The following is a 16,075-nucleotide window of genomic DNA, read 5'->3' as shown; positions in this document are numbered from 1 at the left end:
CACGCGGAGAGACAAAACCAGATTCAATCTGCTTCTGAACGCTTTGGTTTATATCATCCCAGAACCTCACGTATATATTTCTTTATAAAAAAAAGGGGGGGGGGAATCACTCTTCATACTATTTTGTAATCTTTTTAAAATTGTAATTAAAGTGGTCATTTCTTCCCATGCCCATAGATGCACGTCCACAGGGAACAGATCTAAGGGCTGCCTGTGATCCACCCAGTGGAAGAGTCAGTTCCTTCACCCCGAGGGGGTGGTGCTGGTTTTCCCTCCCAGGGGGCATTTTAAAGCATTTTCGCTTATTATCCAGACAAATCGGGCCCGGGGTCGCTTCTCTGCGGGCCTTGGGAGGAGGGAGGAGGGTGGGCCTGTGGGCGCCTCAGATTCACGATGTTGGAATATAAATATCGCGCCTCGCGGGGGCATTCGGGGCGTCAGCGGGTGGAAGCACCGAGCCCGGGGCCTTCCGAAACCAAAGCCTCTTCTCACCACCGGGTCTCCTCTCACTCAGACCTGAACGAGTAGGACTTTTCTGAAAAAGCTACCAGGTGTCCCTCCAGCTTGTTCCTGGGTTCCTCTGGCCCCTCTGGGGAGCGAGAGCCACACCCCGAAACAAGAGCAGCACCGGTTCCGTGCCCTCGGCCCAGCCCGACTGTTTGCCAAAGGCTTGGAGCGCCCTCTTGGCGGAACTTTTTCCTGCCTTTCGGGGAAAGTCGTCCCACAGCGATTCGCCGGGCTTTCGATTTTGTTCGACCCTCAGAAAACCTTCTGAAGAGACGCACCCCGTCTCCCCGGGGATGAGCCCCGAACACCTCCAACGCGGCCAACTAGAGGCCACGCGAGAGAAACCGGCGGCCCACGGACCACGCCGCACCGGGTGCATCTCTCACCCGCTTCAGTCCGTCAGGAGAGGGAAACTACCTCAAGAAAAGACGGGGGAAACAAATCTCTTTTTACCACAGAATTTGACCGTTTTCCGGCTAAAGAATCACAGGAAGATGGGAGTTAGTCGTTGTGCCCCACCATCCTCAAATTTCTTAAAGTTTTTTAAGAAAAAATCTCCTCGAGGTTTTCCGGCCGGGAAGAGAGATCCGGCTCGGATCCGCTCCGGCGCTGCGGGTCGCGCCTCCCAGGAGCCCCAGTGCCCTCGAGAAGACTTTAGAATCCTCCCAGGAGCCCCAGCGGGAGGGAGGCCCCGCCCCTCATGAATATTAATAAGAGCGCCTCCCCTAGTGTCCTCCTCCATCTTGAATAATTAACGAGGATGAGGGCCCTGGCGCCGGAACCCGGAACCCGGGGCCCAAGCCATCCCTGGCTCCCAGCGGAAGACAGGAAGGGGTGGAGCCGTTAGAATCCGGGGGCGGGGCTGGGACAAAGGAAGTGGCCCAACCTGGGGAGCCATCCACCTGCCCTCAACCACTTCCTTCCCTTTCAAACTAGTTTTGAGTCCATTTTTTAATTTCCCTCAGCCCCACCCCAATAGGGTAAGTTACAGGAGCTTTCATCAGAACTACTGCGGGGGGAAAACCTCCAAATGTTCCTTTTGAAACCCATCTGGGGGCCTAGAATCAGAGGAAGATGAGTGCCTTCAGCCTCCCAAGATGGAGTCCACGGCAAATCTTTCCGGCTTGGCCCTCCTCCCTCGAAGATGAAGTTCTCCTTCATTATTCACAAATTCAGCGGCTATTCATTGAGGCCTGCTCTGCACCAGTCACTAGAGTAGGTCCTAAGGATACAACAGAGAACAAGGCAAAGTTTCTCGCCTTCATGGAGCTTATTAGTATCATGGGAAGATAGAATAAACAGAAAAAATAAACTACAGATGGAGAGCAATGTTATGGAGGAAAGAAGGCGACAGAACAGGTGGTGAGGGGGGCACCTGTGCCTACTTTAGATGGACAGCTCAGGGGGGTCCCCTTGAGGAGGTTACTAAGTGGAAAACGAATAGGTGGGAAGGAGCCAGTCAAGGTGAGTGTTGGGGGGCGGGAGGAGGGGACACGGGGAAAGGTTTTGGTGCAGCTTAGGAATTTGCAAGGCTGGCTGGCTGAGTTTAGTGAGCAAGTAGGAGAGTGGCATCATGGAGATCATGGAGACGCAGGCACAGATGGGGACATGCAGGACCTTAAAGGCCTAAAAGGGTCATTTTAGAAGCCCTGTTGGCCCTCTGTAGTCCTGTTTGGGAGGACCTCCTCCACATTATATTCAACAAAATACCATGTACCCACATCCCTCATTAAAATAAAATATACAAATAACTACAGAAAGGTTGAAGTAAAATTTAGGATTAGTTGACATATTGTTATATTATGTAGTCACACACATTTATTAATTTTGATTTTGTAGTTTTTTGGAGTCCGTTTCCCCTCCTCCACCCCCTCCTGTCTCAAATACTTGTTATAGGCACTTGACAAGACCTCAGCCCCTAGGGCCAGCGGTTCTCAACCTGTGGGTCGCGACCATTGGAAAAAACACATATAGCATATCAGATATTTACATTATGATTCATAACAGTAGCAAAATTACAGTTATGAAGTAGCAACGAAAATAATTTTATGGTTGGGGGGTCACCACAACATGAGGAACTGTATTAAAGGGTTACGGCATTAGGAAGGTTGAGAACCACTGTGGGCCTAGGCCCTAGGCAGTAGGCCATGAATGAAATGCCTAGTGGATACAAAGAACCTGAGTGTTGCGATATTTAGATTTCATCCAAAGTGCCATAGAAAGTCATAGAAAAGTTTTAGCAAAGAGTGATATGAATCAGAGTTACATCATTTAAAGATTTCATGGCTTTTATGTGGAGAATGAATGAAGCAGGTAGGAGAGGAGATGAGATCTGCTAGGATGTTTTTGCAGGACTAGGGTGTTGGTCCTGGAGACATTGGTTTGAAATGTTTTGGGCACAGAAGTAACTGAATTTGCTGATGAGTTAGATGGGGTGGGGGAGGGAATGGAAGGAGCTAGGGATACATTTAAGAGGTTTTGTGTTTTTTTGCATTTGAGGGACATTGACATTCAGAAATTGGGAAAAGGAGGACAAGGTCTCAAAGAGATTGAAAAGGAGTGTTTAGTGGAATAGCCTGGAGAAAAACAGGAGAGTAGGGAGTCACATAAGCCTGAAATGAAGTGCTTCTAGAATGAGTTGTCAGCTGTGACAAATGCTGCTGAGTTCAGCAATGTGTCCCTTAGAAGTATTGCGGGTCCACTGTGTCATTTCCCATCTCAGGAACCTGTGGTGATTTTGCCTTGCCAGCTACATCAAACTCAAATCCCTCTGACATTTCTTCAATGTCTTCTATTCTCTGTTCCTCCCCTATGTGTTCACTCATTTGTTACATTTGTCTGATGCCTATTTTCTGCCAAACTCAGTGTTAGCTGCAGGATATGTATAGTTTCTGCCTTCTAGTGGCTCATGGTCACAAGCACCGTCACCCCTAGACTAGTAGGTATTCTGTTTCTTCTTAAGGAAATAAACCTGCTACTTCAGCGGGAATGAGGGGAAGAAAGGGAGGAGGTGGGGAAGTGTCTCCTCCTTAGCAGATTTACTCCTACCTCTTTGGGCTGAAGCGTCCATCAGAAATGACTTTCCTCCTTTACAAATCTTCCACCAGGTCCTTGAAGATTCACACACCATAAAGCTTGTTTCTTCTTTCAGCATGCTCTCTCTCCTAAAGGACAAAGTAAACTCCTTGAGATGCTTTGTATCTCTTTTGTATCGTTTACATGCAGAAGAACAACAGATAGAGATGGATCTACCACGAGGCATGGAATCTTAAGCTTTAGGGCCTTCTATTTGCATAGGCCCCTTCCAATTCTGTATTCAGAAACAGCAGGTGGAAACTGAAGACATTTTCTGGTAGACTCTAAATTAACTAACTTAAAATATTTGTCGATTTATTAAGCTTGTTTTACTTGTAAGGATTTATATGAGAATTCTAGTTATTGATTGTATCATTGCCTTGCCCAAAAGCTAAGTGCTGGCCTTAATCTTTTTACAGACAGACTTTACTTTTTAGAGCAGTTTTAGGTTCACAGCCCCACTTCGGGTAACCGGGATCAGCAGCACCCATGGAACTCCAGGAGCTCCTTCAACGTCATGCCGCTGAGGGGCCAGGGACCAGGAACAGACAGGTTGCAACTGCGGCCCAACCTCTGGCTCATGTCTTTTATATAATAGACAAGAATTAAAGCCACTTCTAACTTCCCTTCTTTAGACAAAGTAATTTACTTTCTAGTTTGCTTTCCTTAGAGTTTCCAAATCCTATTCCATCCTTCTGAGATATTTCTTATCTTGTATTGATGTTGCTTTATTTTGGTTCCCTACATTTGTTACTTTTTCTTCCTACTAAATCATAATGATTTGAATTGAATGGAAATATAGCGATTTCTATGCTACACTTTTATGCACTTATGTATTTGAATACTTAGAGTAAAGCCCAACCATAAATTATTTTTAACTTCTCTTTTGTCCTTTTTTTTTGGTGAAGAAATGGAAAAGGAGTGTTTAGTAGAGTGGCCTGGAGAAAAACAGGAGAGTATGAAGTCACATAAGCTTGAAATGTTTTCTTTTTCTTCTTTATTTTTAAAGACTAGTCAGATGAATCACAAAAATTGCTAGCAAAAATAAAGTGATTTGGATAGGGCAGTTGGAAAAACATATACTAGCACAAACATTTAAAAGGGTATGCAGAACTAAGAGCTGTTGTTACATAGAGTCCTTAGGATGCAACATGGTGACAAGATTTCATCCAAAAATTGGCTTTGCAGGAGAATAGCAAGAAATGCTTCACTTTTTAGACAAGGAGACCAAGGTCCGAGGAGTAAGCGTCTTTCCCAAGGTTTTCAGCTCCAGCATCTTAGCACGAAGCCAGTTTGAGAAATTACATTTAGGTCATGCAAATTTTGTCTGAAAAAAGTGCTACATTAAAAAGCCTACTATGAAATAATATGTACAGTATTATACTATTTTAAAAGAAACATGTATACAGGAGCATGTTAAATACTAGATGGGATGGCACTGTTCACATGAAAGCGGTAGTTATTTTTGCACGGCAATATTGTTTTTCTTTTGTATTATTAGAAAAACGTTTAAAATATACAATGTTGCATATTAATGTACCACAAATGAAAGAGAGGGCGAAGGTTTGGAAAGTAGTTTTGGATGTTTTTAAACGAGTCTCATCATACACTGAAAGATGGTAATGAATAAATGTACTCAAATGTTGAAGCCAGTTCATAGGCCTGTCTGGGACATCCCGAGGCAGAAGGAACCAATAGCACAGCAGTGAGTGGGTATCACCTTCTCTCACAATCTTTCGCCAAAAGAAGTCCTGCCCCAGGATTAGTGTTTAGAAAGGTGTAGGGTCCCGATTTTGTTACCCCTTAGCATCAGTCTCCAGGCAGCTCTACCAGAAAACCCTGAGAAAATGTGAGTCAGATATAAAGGGCCTGGCTATTGGCTTCCACCCTCTGGAGCCAGCTCAACCCCAACTAGCAATACATTTAATCCCATATTTTATATTTTGTGATTGAAATATTTGGGCTTAACTTTTAGCTTTATGCTGGGAACTCTGGAAAGTGATTTTATTTTATTTTATATTTTTTGAAAGTGATTTTAATTGTTTTAAAAATTCAGGCCAATGACTGGGAGCAAATACCTGCAAAAAACAACAACACACCCATATCTGATAAAGGGATGTAATCTAAAATATATTTTAAAAAACCTCTTAAAACTCAACTATAAGAAAATGAGCAACCTACTTAAACAATGAGCAAAAGACCTGAACAGATACCACACCAAAGAAAATACACAGATGGCAAAGAAGCATCTGAAAAGATGCTCCACATGATGTCATCAGGGAAATGCAAATTTCAGTGAGATCCCATTACACACCTATAGCACCAAATGCTGGTGAGGATGTGGAGCCATAGGAACGGTCATTTATTGCTGGTGGGAATGCAAAATAGTCCAGCCGTTTGGGAAGACAGTTTGGCGATTTTCACAAAACATTTACGCAAAGGAGTTGAAAACATGTCCACACAAAAACCTGCACATGGATATTTATAGCAGCTTTCTTCATAATTGCCAAAATTTGGAAGCAACCAAGATGTCTGTCAGTAGGTGATTAGCTAAATGAACTGTGGTACATCCAGACAGTGGAATATTACTCAATGCCAACAAGAAACGACCTATGAAGCTGTGAAAAGACATGGAGGAACTTGAAATGCATATTACTAAGTGAAAGAAGCCAATCTGAAAAGGCTACATACTGTTATGGTTTCAACTACATGATGTGTGAAAAGGCAATACTATGGAGACAGTAAAAAGCTCAGTGGTTGCCAGGAGCTTTGGCGGAAGGAGGAATGAACAGGCAGACTCTAGCGCACAGAGGGTTTTTAAGGCAGTGAAACAATTTTGTATGATACTATAATGCTGGATACATCTCATTATATTTTTGTCAAAACCCATAGAATGTACACCAAAAGTGAACCCTAACATAAACTATGGACTTTGGGTGACAATGATGTATCTATATAGGTTCATCATACTCTGGTGGGGTATGTTAATGCTGGGGAGGTTGTGCATGTGTGTGGGGGGGGGCAAGGGGTGATGAGGGGGGAATCTATGTACCTTGCACTCAGTTTTGCTGTGAACCTAAAACTGCTCTAAAAAGTAAAGACTATATGTAAAAAAAGTAAGGCCAACACTTAGCCTTTAATTTAGAAAAAATGTTTTCCAGTTAAAAATCTAGACTTTCTAGCCATAAAGCAGTCAGATTTAAAAAAAATGTGTTCATTTATACGAGGTTGTGTGTATGTGTGTGTGTGTGTGTGTAAGATGAGCCATTGTATCCTTGTCTTCTCGAAACACAAAAATGAAATGTTTCAAAATCTTAAAAAGATACTTTAAGAAAAAGAAATGTTTTGTTCTGTTAAATAATTCTTATCAGACCTCACGAATGTGACACTAACAGCAATTAAATGAAATTCCGTGTGAGTAGTTTGGCAGGTCATTGCAAAACACGGGACAAGTATGACTAATACTCGCCCGTGGGATAAGCTGCTAAAAATTTAATTTCCAGATGGCCAAAGTGCAGGCTTGACTTATTTAGAATTCTTTACAAATTGAAAACCCAGAACACTACAATTTTTGTTAATTGACTGAAATTACTAAGCAAATGAGCCACAGGATCAAGGGGACTGACTGGGGTTCCTCAATAGAATAGGTGCTGTAATTTTCCAGCAGGTGGCAGCAGAGAGCTGTATAAGATAAAATCTGTTCTCTCTAAAAAGGGGTGCACTTTAGCTGTCACAGAACACCCTCAGTTTTCAGATGAAGAAACTGTAAATCCAAAGAGATTACCTGAGCTTCCAAAGGCAAAACTCTTCACTGAGATAAATTTCTTGAAACATGTCTGGCTATGCAAATTTCACTTACAATTACATGACACTCAAGGCAAACAGATTTAGATATGAAAAAATATAGTATTTCATATAAAATATTATTATGATAGAAAAGCCTTTGAAGTATTTCCAGAAATCTTCTCCCTTTTTATTAATACCTTTATTTTAAGTCCATCTGAATGTTTTCTGATGGGATGTGCACTCCTAGGGGAAAAGTACACATTTGGGAAGCAAACCTGAATTTGATTCTCCATCTCATGTCTGCTGTCTCACCTTACATATATCATTCAAGCTTTGTGTTCACTGTCAACTGCAACAATAATGTATACCCCATAGGGTTGTTGTGAAGTTTAAATGAGACCACACCTGTAATGTTCTTGGCTCATACGTAACAGGCACTCGATAAATGCTATTTCCTTTTTCCACTCACTCTGGGGAACACAGAGGTGTGCAAGTCAGGTATGGCCATTAATAGAGCTACCAAATAAAATGCAGGACACCAAGTTAAATCTTAATTTCAGGTAAACGACCAACTCTTTTTTTGTGTGCAAGTATGTTCCAAATTTTGCAGGGAGATACACTAAAAAATGATAATTAAATTTTAATGGACTGTCCTGCATTTTTCTTTGCTAAATCTGGCAACCCTCATTTTTTTAAAGTTCCTGATTTATTACAGAATGAAGATACCCCAGAGCATTTTTAAAAATTAGTGACAAAATTTTAAATATTTATATTTAATAAGTTAGAATGCCAAACTAAGAAATACATTGCAATGTAACTGCCGGTCACAAATAATGATAAAACAAAGACTAACTCACAGGGCACTATAGGAAGTGTGGTCTGGTATTGGGACAAATGCTTAATGCTGCACAACAAACGTCTTCATTGGATCTTGTTTATGAGTCTTTGTGACTGTTACCTCATTTGGAGAAGAGGCCAAGGATCTAAACTTGAAGTCCTTTGAAACTTGAGGGCTCAGCCAAATGGCCCTCAGCCCCTGTGATAAGCCCTATCCAATGTTCTAATATAATAGTAGAGACACCTCGTACTTTATCCTAGAAAAATATTTCCTTTGTCAACTATGACAGGATCATTCTGTTGGTTGTATCATGTGCATTCTTCCTTTATTGATGTTGGGCAAGGCAAAGGAAGCTAGTGGTCTGAAAGCAACCACAGGACCTAGTGGCCCAGTTTCTACCCTGTAAGGAGCCGGAGGAGCTGCAGCAAAACCTTAATATACCCCAAGGCAGGGCACGTTCTCCTTGTATCGACTTGCATAAAGGAGCGCTGTGGTGTATTATGTGCTAAAGTTGTCTGTTCATCACATCACAAGTACTTTTCTGACCACTGTGGTCATCTGATGGCACCACACGGCATCAGGAAAGAAGTGGCCTAGACAAGTCTAATTAGGTAGCTGTCCGCAGTGTTTGTCACGGGGCCAGATTTACAAACAGAGCCAAAACTTTAAAACATGTATTGTTAGGGTTTTCTTTTAAATTACATTTTATTAAATATGGAATAAATAAAAAGAATATTTGCAAAGTATATGTAAGAAATAAGGGATCAGGATGTATTGAACTCTCGTGTATATCCACCACTCAATTTTTAAAATATATATTTTTATTGATTTCAGAGAGGAAGGGAGAGGGTGAGAGAGAGATAGAAACATCATTGATGAGAGAGAATCATTTATCAGCTGCCTCCTGCATGCCCCCACACTGGGGATCAAGCCCACAACATGGGAATTGAACCGTGACCTCCTGGTTCATAGGTTGACGCTCAACCATTAAGCCATGCCTGCCGAGCCACCACTCAGTTTTAGAAGGGGAAAAAAAATCATCATGATCTCTGAAGTCCTCTGGGGTCCCCTCCCAGAGGTAACCATTATCCTGATTTTGTGTTTATAAATTCCCATGTTTTTCATTATAGTTTTACCATGTATGTTTATATTCCTAATATTTCTATATATATACATGCTTAAAATTTTAAGAGAAATACATCACCCATGAAAACATATGTTTAGTTTTTTTTAAAATATATTTTATTGATTTTTTACAGAGAGGAAGGGAGAGGGATAGAGAGTTAGAAACATCAATGAGAGAGAAGCATCGATCAGCTGCCTCCTGCACACCCCCCACTGGGGATGTGCCCGCAACCAAGGTACATGCCCTTGATGGGAATCGAACCCGGGACCCTTCAGTCCCCAGGCTGATGCTCTATCCAGTGGGCCAAACCAGCCAGGGCATATATGTTTAGTTTTTAAAAATAATGGTAAAATGAACACTTCTGAATCTATTACCAGGCCAAGAAAGAACGTTACCAAGACCCATGTGAGCACCTCTTCAATTGTATCTCCTTTCTTCATCCCAGAAATGAATATTATCTGGAACTTTGTATTAACTACTTTTCATAGGTGTCAACTGTGCCTAACATGTACCATTTAACCATTTTTAGGCGTACAGTTCAGTGGCATTAAGCACATTCGCACTGTTGTGCAACTGTCACCCACCCAGCGTTAGGGCCTCACCTGTCCGGGAGAGTATCCAGTTGGCCTCTCCACCTGGGCTCTGCCTCCTGTCCTTGAAGCTCTGTAAGTCCTTGAAAACTGAGAGCTAACTGGTTTGGCAATTGCTCCATCTATCTCTCTGGGATCCTACTGTCATTTGGTTTTGGCTGATGTGGGAGCCATGCCAGGTCCTCGGACAGTCAAGGCCGGTGGGAGCACAAAGACCTTGTTATCAATACACCAGAATGGCCAAGGGCCGCTCTGGGCATGTGCCGGAATGGGAATCCTAATCAGGCCAAGATACCACGAGCGGGTGCAAGGACACAAGGTACACGGCACCCTTCTGTAGCAAATATGATGGATGTCACTATTGGCACGAAGCCTTCTTTGTCTAAATGGTATAAAAGTAGGTTACTGACCAGCTAGTTGGCTGGACTAGGCTGGGGTAGGCTGGGGTCGGCTGAGGATGGAGTGTGAAGAAGTCTGCTAGAGAGAGCAGCTGGGCAGGAGAGACAGGAGAAGCTGCTGAGCCGGAGAGCTCAGGTACCGCTACAATGTGAGGCGGTGAGTCTAGGAGGCGGCGTGCGGCTGCTCAGATAATGGCTGTGGGAACAGAGATGGATGCTGCTTTATGGGAGAGATATGCATTCTCCATCTAGTGTCCGGCTGCCTGCCTGTGTGGACCTCGCTGTGAGGACTGTTCTTGTCTAATGACTATATGGCCACTGGCTTCAGCAATAAAGACTCATTCTTACACACCTACACCTTCTCCATCTCCTTCTCCGTCTCCCAAGACACTCTGCCAAGCTCGGCCCAGACTCAGGACAGACAGCTCAGAGCACCAGCCCTCGTGCAGAGCTCCCGCTGTGTGCTCTGACAGCTGGCTATTCCTCACTTTAATTCACGTACTTAGAAGCAGATATTTGTAATATTTTATCCACAACTTTTAGTTGTGTTCAGCAGGAGAGTCAGGTAAGGTGCCTAAGCTCATTATATCATCTAAAATGGAAGCCTGTGTCACTTATTTTTTAATAATATTCTTAAACTTTTTCAAACAAATACTCAGGCCTTTATATGCATTGCTTCCCAAGTTATGTGTGTTGCTTCTCTTGATGTCATTCTCTCAATACCCTGTCCTTTAAGTATGACACATACTCACTGAATTCTAGCATGTGAAATTGATATCTTTGGCTGGTGAAGAATTATGTAATGTTAGGCAGAGAAAAAGAATTTAAGGGCAGCTGAGGTCTGCAATGTTCATCCAGTTTTGGATTATTTTTGTTTCTTGTTTTCTCTTATGGTTTCCACTTCACTTTTTGAAACGCTCCTAAATAGCCTTATTGTTTATCTTCCTCATTAACATTTCTGGTAAACAGAACAGTTTAATGTTTATCAAAGGAACGTTTTTAAGGACAGCATGATCACATTGGATGGTCTCCCTTTTCAGCATGTCTGGTCCTGAAGCACATAATAGACACATTTTGAACATCTGATTCTCCACATTTCATCACGTGACATGCTTTATTTTCTATGAATGCACTTGATTATTGCAGCAAGAGTCAAGAAAACACAGCCAAGAGCAGATGGACTCACTCTCCATTTCTCATCTTGAAGGCCTTTTCTTTTTCTCCCTTTCCTTCTATTTCCTAAAGCCTCTCTGACCAGCCTGGAGGAAGCCATCCGCCCTCCGTCTGAAAATAGTCCTCTTCCTAGTCCTCTAGCATCCTCTCAGGCGACCCGCTTCATCGCAGTTTTCTGGAACATAATTTTCCAACTTTTTTTCTCTCTTAGTTCTCTGACATTTCCTCACCTCCTTCTCAGGTCTATACTCTGGACCAACTTCTTAAATGCCACTGCTCCTTAAGGCTGTGTGAAAGACCATTTTCTTCTCCAAATACCTCCACCCTTGCCTCCAACCAGATACATATACATATCACAAAGATGTATCTCTAGGTCAACATCCCCATGAGCTCCTGTACCTGGATGTCCCCTGGGCTTCTTAGCCTACTATGTCCTGAACTCATTTGTCTACTCAACTCCCCACCTCCACCAATATCTGCTTCTCTTCCTGCCTCTGTTCATCCCAGAACCTGGAATCACCCTTCTGTTTCCTTATTTCCTTATCTCCTTTCCCTCTAAGGCTGGCCAGTTCTCTCTTCATACATATATACATACATACATATACATGCACATATACTTATACACATATTGATATACATACATGTATAATATAATATTACACTGTTACATTATATTATATATTCATTCTCTATTCCATTATAAATGCTACTGCCCTAGCCCTAACCAGTTTGGCTCAGTGGATAGAGCGTCAGCCTGCAGACTCAAGGGTCCCAGGTTCAATTCCGATCAAGGGCATGTACTGTGGTTGTGGGCACATACCCAGTAGGGAGTGTGCAGGAGGCAGCTGATCGATGTTTCTAACTCTCTATCCCTCTCTCTTCCTCTCTGTAAAAAAATAATAAAATATATTTTTTAAAAAATGCTACTGCCCTCATCTTTTCTTGCCTAAACCACTACATTTGCATCTTAACTGGTCTTCCTCCTTCCGGTAACATTCTCCCTCTAATGCATCCTTTACACTGCCTCCAGGTGTCCTCCAGATGATCACTCTGATGATACCTTTCCCTCACTTAAAATACCTCACTTGAGGACTCAATCGAGTTCCTTAGAGTAGCATGCCACGCTCCCCCATGCCCACCTTGGCACATGCCATGCCTGTACCTTGCCACGCCTGCCATGTGTTCCAGTAGAGTGAGTGGCTCACAGCTCCCGAAGGCCCCACACTCTTGCACACAAATCTCCTTTGCTGGGAAGGCCTTGTTGCCCACTTCTCATCCATCTCATTCTTGTTGATCCTTCCAGACTCAACCCAACATCCCCTCCTCTTGAGAGCCTCCCTTGGATCTAATTCATCTCTCTTCCTTAGTCTGAATCAGTGTCCTCTGATGAGTACATTCAGGTCCTGGAGCGTATCTGTCAGCATCCTGGAGCTCAGTCTACTGGATTGTTTTGGGGGATCTTTGGCGCTAACACTCTACCGCAGTGGTTCTCAACCTTCCTAATGCCGCGACCCTTCAATACAGTTCCTCATGTTGTGGTGACCCCCAATTTCACTGTTACAAGTTGAACATAATTAAAGCATAGTGATTAATCACAAAAACAATATGTAATTATATATGTGTTTTCCGATGGTCTTAGGCGACCCCTGTGAAAGGGTCGTTCGACCGCCAAAGGGGTCGCGACCCACAGGTTGAGAACCTTCTCCCGGCATAGCAGGCATTTCATCAATGAACGTTTCCTTTTTTTAAAAAAATATATTTTATTGATTTTTTACAGAGAGGAAGGGAGAGAGATAGAGAGTTAGAAACATCGATGAGAGAGAAACATCGATCAGCTGCCTCCTGCACATCTCCTACTGGGGATGTACCCGCAACCCAGGTACATGCCCTTGACCAGAATAGAACCTGGGACCTTTCAGTCCGCAGCCGACGCTCTATCCACTGAGCCAAACCGGTTTCGGCCAATGAACGTTTCTTGATGGACTTTTTAATCCCAGGTTCTGTTTATTAGATGTGTGATCTTGGGTGAGTCATTTAACTTCCTGCGTTTTTGTAAAAAATAATAATGTGCCCATCACAAGAACTAAACGAGATAAAGCCTATATAAATGCTTTGTCGATTGCATCCTACTGCTTTTCAAATGGAAGGACTCAGGACTATCACCACTCATGTACTTCTTTGATCTGTAGGCTTTTAAAACGCGTCCTCTCTCGGTTTCCCCTCCTTCTCTGGGACCGTGCTCTGCTCCCCCAGTGTCCCCTGTCTCCTTCCTTTTCCACCTCACTGCTTCCTTCTCTTCTGCCTGCAAATCTGTTCTCATCTCATGCATTCTGAAAGCCCGTCTTCCTCCAACCCTACCTCCCCCTCAAGCCGTGGCCCTTCCTTTCTTCTCTTCATGGCTGCCAAAGCCCTTCAAAGCGAGTCTTAGCTGGCCGCCTGCTGCCTCTCACCACCCACTCCTTTCTTACCCGGCGCAATCTGGACGCCCTCTCAGAGCATCGCAGTCCTTGTACCCTCCGAGGGCGCTTGTGACCCTGTTGCCTAATCCAGCGGGCTGCTTGTCAGCCCTCCTCCCACGGGGCCTCTGGAGCATCTGGCCCTGCAGCTCACTTCCCCCTGCTTGACACCTCCTCCTCACCATCCCCATCCAGCACTTTCTCAGTTTTCCTGTTCCCTTGTTCTCTTCCCATAAGTGTTGGCTTTCCTGGAGGTGCTGCCCTCCAGCTTCTTGTTTTCTCTCTTCTCTGTTGGGTGATCTCACAAACCGCCCCCATTGCCACTGGGGCCTCTTTGCAGATGCATGCCTCCTTAAGTCCGTACGTCTAGAGCAAGTGCCCCTGAGCTCCCCGTGGCCTGCTGCTGGCTGGACAGCTACCTTTGGTGGCCCTATCAGGACCTAAAGCTCAAAACGTCCAAAATGAAAATTATTATTTTTCTTTCCTCCTGCTTTATTTCTATTAATGGCCCCATCATTCTCCCAGCCACCCTAGATTCCTCACTCTTGCTTTCCTTCCACCTCCAGTCACTTGCCAAGTCCTATAGATGGTCTAATGCAGGGGTCCTCAAACTACGGCCCGCGGGCCACATGCGGCCCGCCGAAAACATTTATCCGGCCCGCCGGGTGTTTTTGCCGCCGCTGCCTGTCCTGCTTAGCAGCCGACTCGTCCCAGGCCCGCAGTGCGCATGTGTGGAATGTCTGAGGGACAGTGAACTGGCCCCCTGTTTAAAAAGTTTGAGGACCTCTGCTCTAATGGACATATCTGAGGCTCCCCACCTTACCATTTCCACCACCCCACCCCTACAGAAAGGCCTTTATTATCCTCCCATAAACCATCTCCCTAGCCTATCACATTTGGCTTTTTCTCTTCCTTCTGTCCCTCCCTCCCTCCATCCTCACCTCTCTTTTTCTTTTTCTCAACAAATATTTGTTGAGCACCTGCTATATATCAGGCAACGGGGGAACAAAAAATTAATGCAAGGCAGGCCCATTCCTCAAGATGGTTAGAGCCCGAGGAAGGCTTATTTCTAGAGGCCCACATTCCAACGGGGGGTGGGGGGCTGCATCAGGAAGCAGCTGATTATTAAGTGTCCCCTTCTAGCAGGTCCCCTGGCCTCCTTTCCCCACCCCACCCCAGTCCATATGACTTGCCGTGCCAGGTGCACACGTTCCTAGGGCACGGGGACATGCTGCCAGGTCTTTCCTTAGCTCCCCGCTGCCCGCTGGTCCGCAGCGTGTTTTTAGGGGTTTTCACAAAATGCCCCAGGCTGCTTCTCCAGGCGCACCTCCACGTTCTCCCACCCCCCTTGCTCTCCACCTCCGTCCAGCCTCCAGCTGGAGTTCTCGGAAAATACTGTTCCCGCCTCTCCTTTCTTCTTACCGTTCCCTCCACCACCACCTCTGCCTGTAAAAATCCCAACCCCAAGTCCATTTCCAGCCGTGACCCCGGAAGGTGTAACTCTTTCTTCCCACGGGGCTTAAGGTCCCCCGTCACCCTCACGGTGCCAGAAAGCGGATGACTGGGTGAGCGACCCCATCTGCTGGATCCTCTTGGCCTCACGCGCCTTTGAAAGAACACGAAGCCTTTTTGCCTTTTTTCTTCCCGTCAAACTCCCCGCGAGAGGGATTTCTCAGTCGAGGAAAAGAAGCGTTTCTGTTTGGGTTAAGAGGCACACCTCTTGCTCCAAACTCGTCCTTTCTGCAACTATGCCAAGTGCCCGTTAGGTACCAGATCTCATCGTAGGTGCTTTATTAGCCTAGGAATTGCAACAACTCGTCGAATGTAAAAGGAACGAGAAGAGTAAGCCCTGTGCCTCATTGATGTGCTTACAAACAGCCAGCCCTGGGTACGAGATCCTCCTTCCAAGCGAAGCACTGAGGCAAGGTCCCAGGGTTTGACTTCCGCAGGCTGAAGGCTGCAATATTGTTTCCTGATATCCCCCCACCCCCACCCCAAAGAACGTGGAAATGAGTTAGTGTTCTGAAGGTAAATGTAGTACGCTAAGAATGAAGAGTGATGAGATGTATGGTGCCTGTTTCCTTGAGTACGTCCTTGAGTAATGAGAGTCTCCCCTCTCCCCGCCC

The 16,075-nt window shown here is 44.5% G+C and overlaps 1 protein-coding gene across 1 annotated transcript in view; it reads right to left on the bottom strand.

Moving 5' to 3' along the window:
• FBXO47 (F-box protein 47) overlaps positions 1-2,421 on the bottom strand; it is a 26,213-nt gene extending 23,792 nt beyond the window's left edge. Inside the window, exon 1 of the mRNA XM_014536177.1 lies at positions 961-2,421. The gene's annotated coding sequence lies outside the window, so the exon portion shown is untranslated. The remainder of the gene's footprint in view (positions 1-960) is intronic.
• Positions 2,422-16,075: the final 13,654 nt, after the last annotated feature.

Source organism: Myotis brandtii, unplaced genomic scaffold (assembly GCF_000412655.1).
Source record: "Myotis brandtii unplaced genomic scaffold, ASM41265v1 scaffold157, whole genome shotgun sequence".
Lineage (NCBI taxonomy): Eukaryota > Metazoa > Chordata > Mammalia > Chiroptera > Vespertilionidae > Myotis > Myotis brandtii.
Note: the sequence above shows the minus strand (reverse complement) of the source record. Positions and strands in the feature narration are given on the sequence as shown.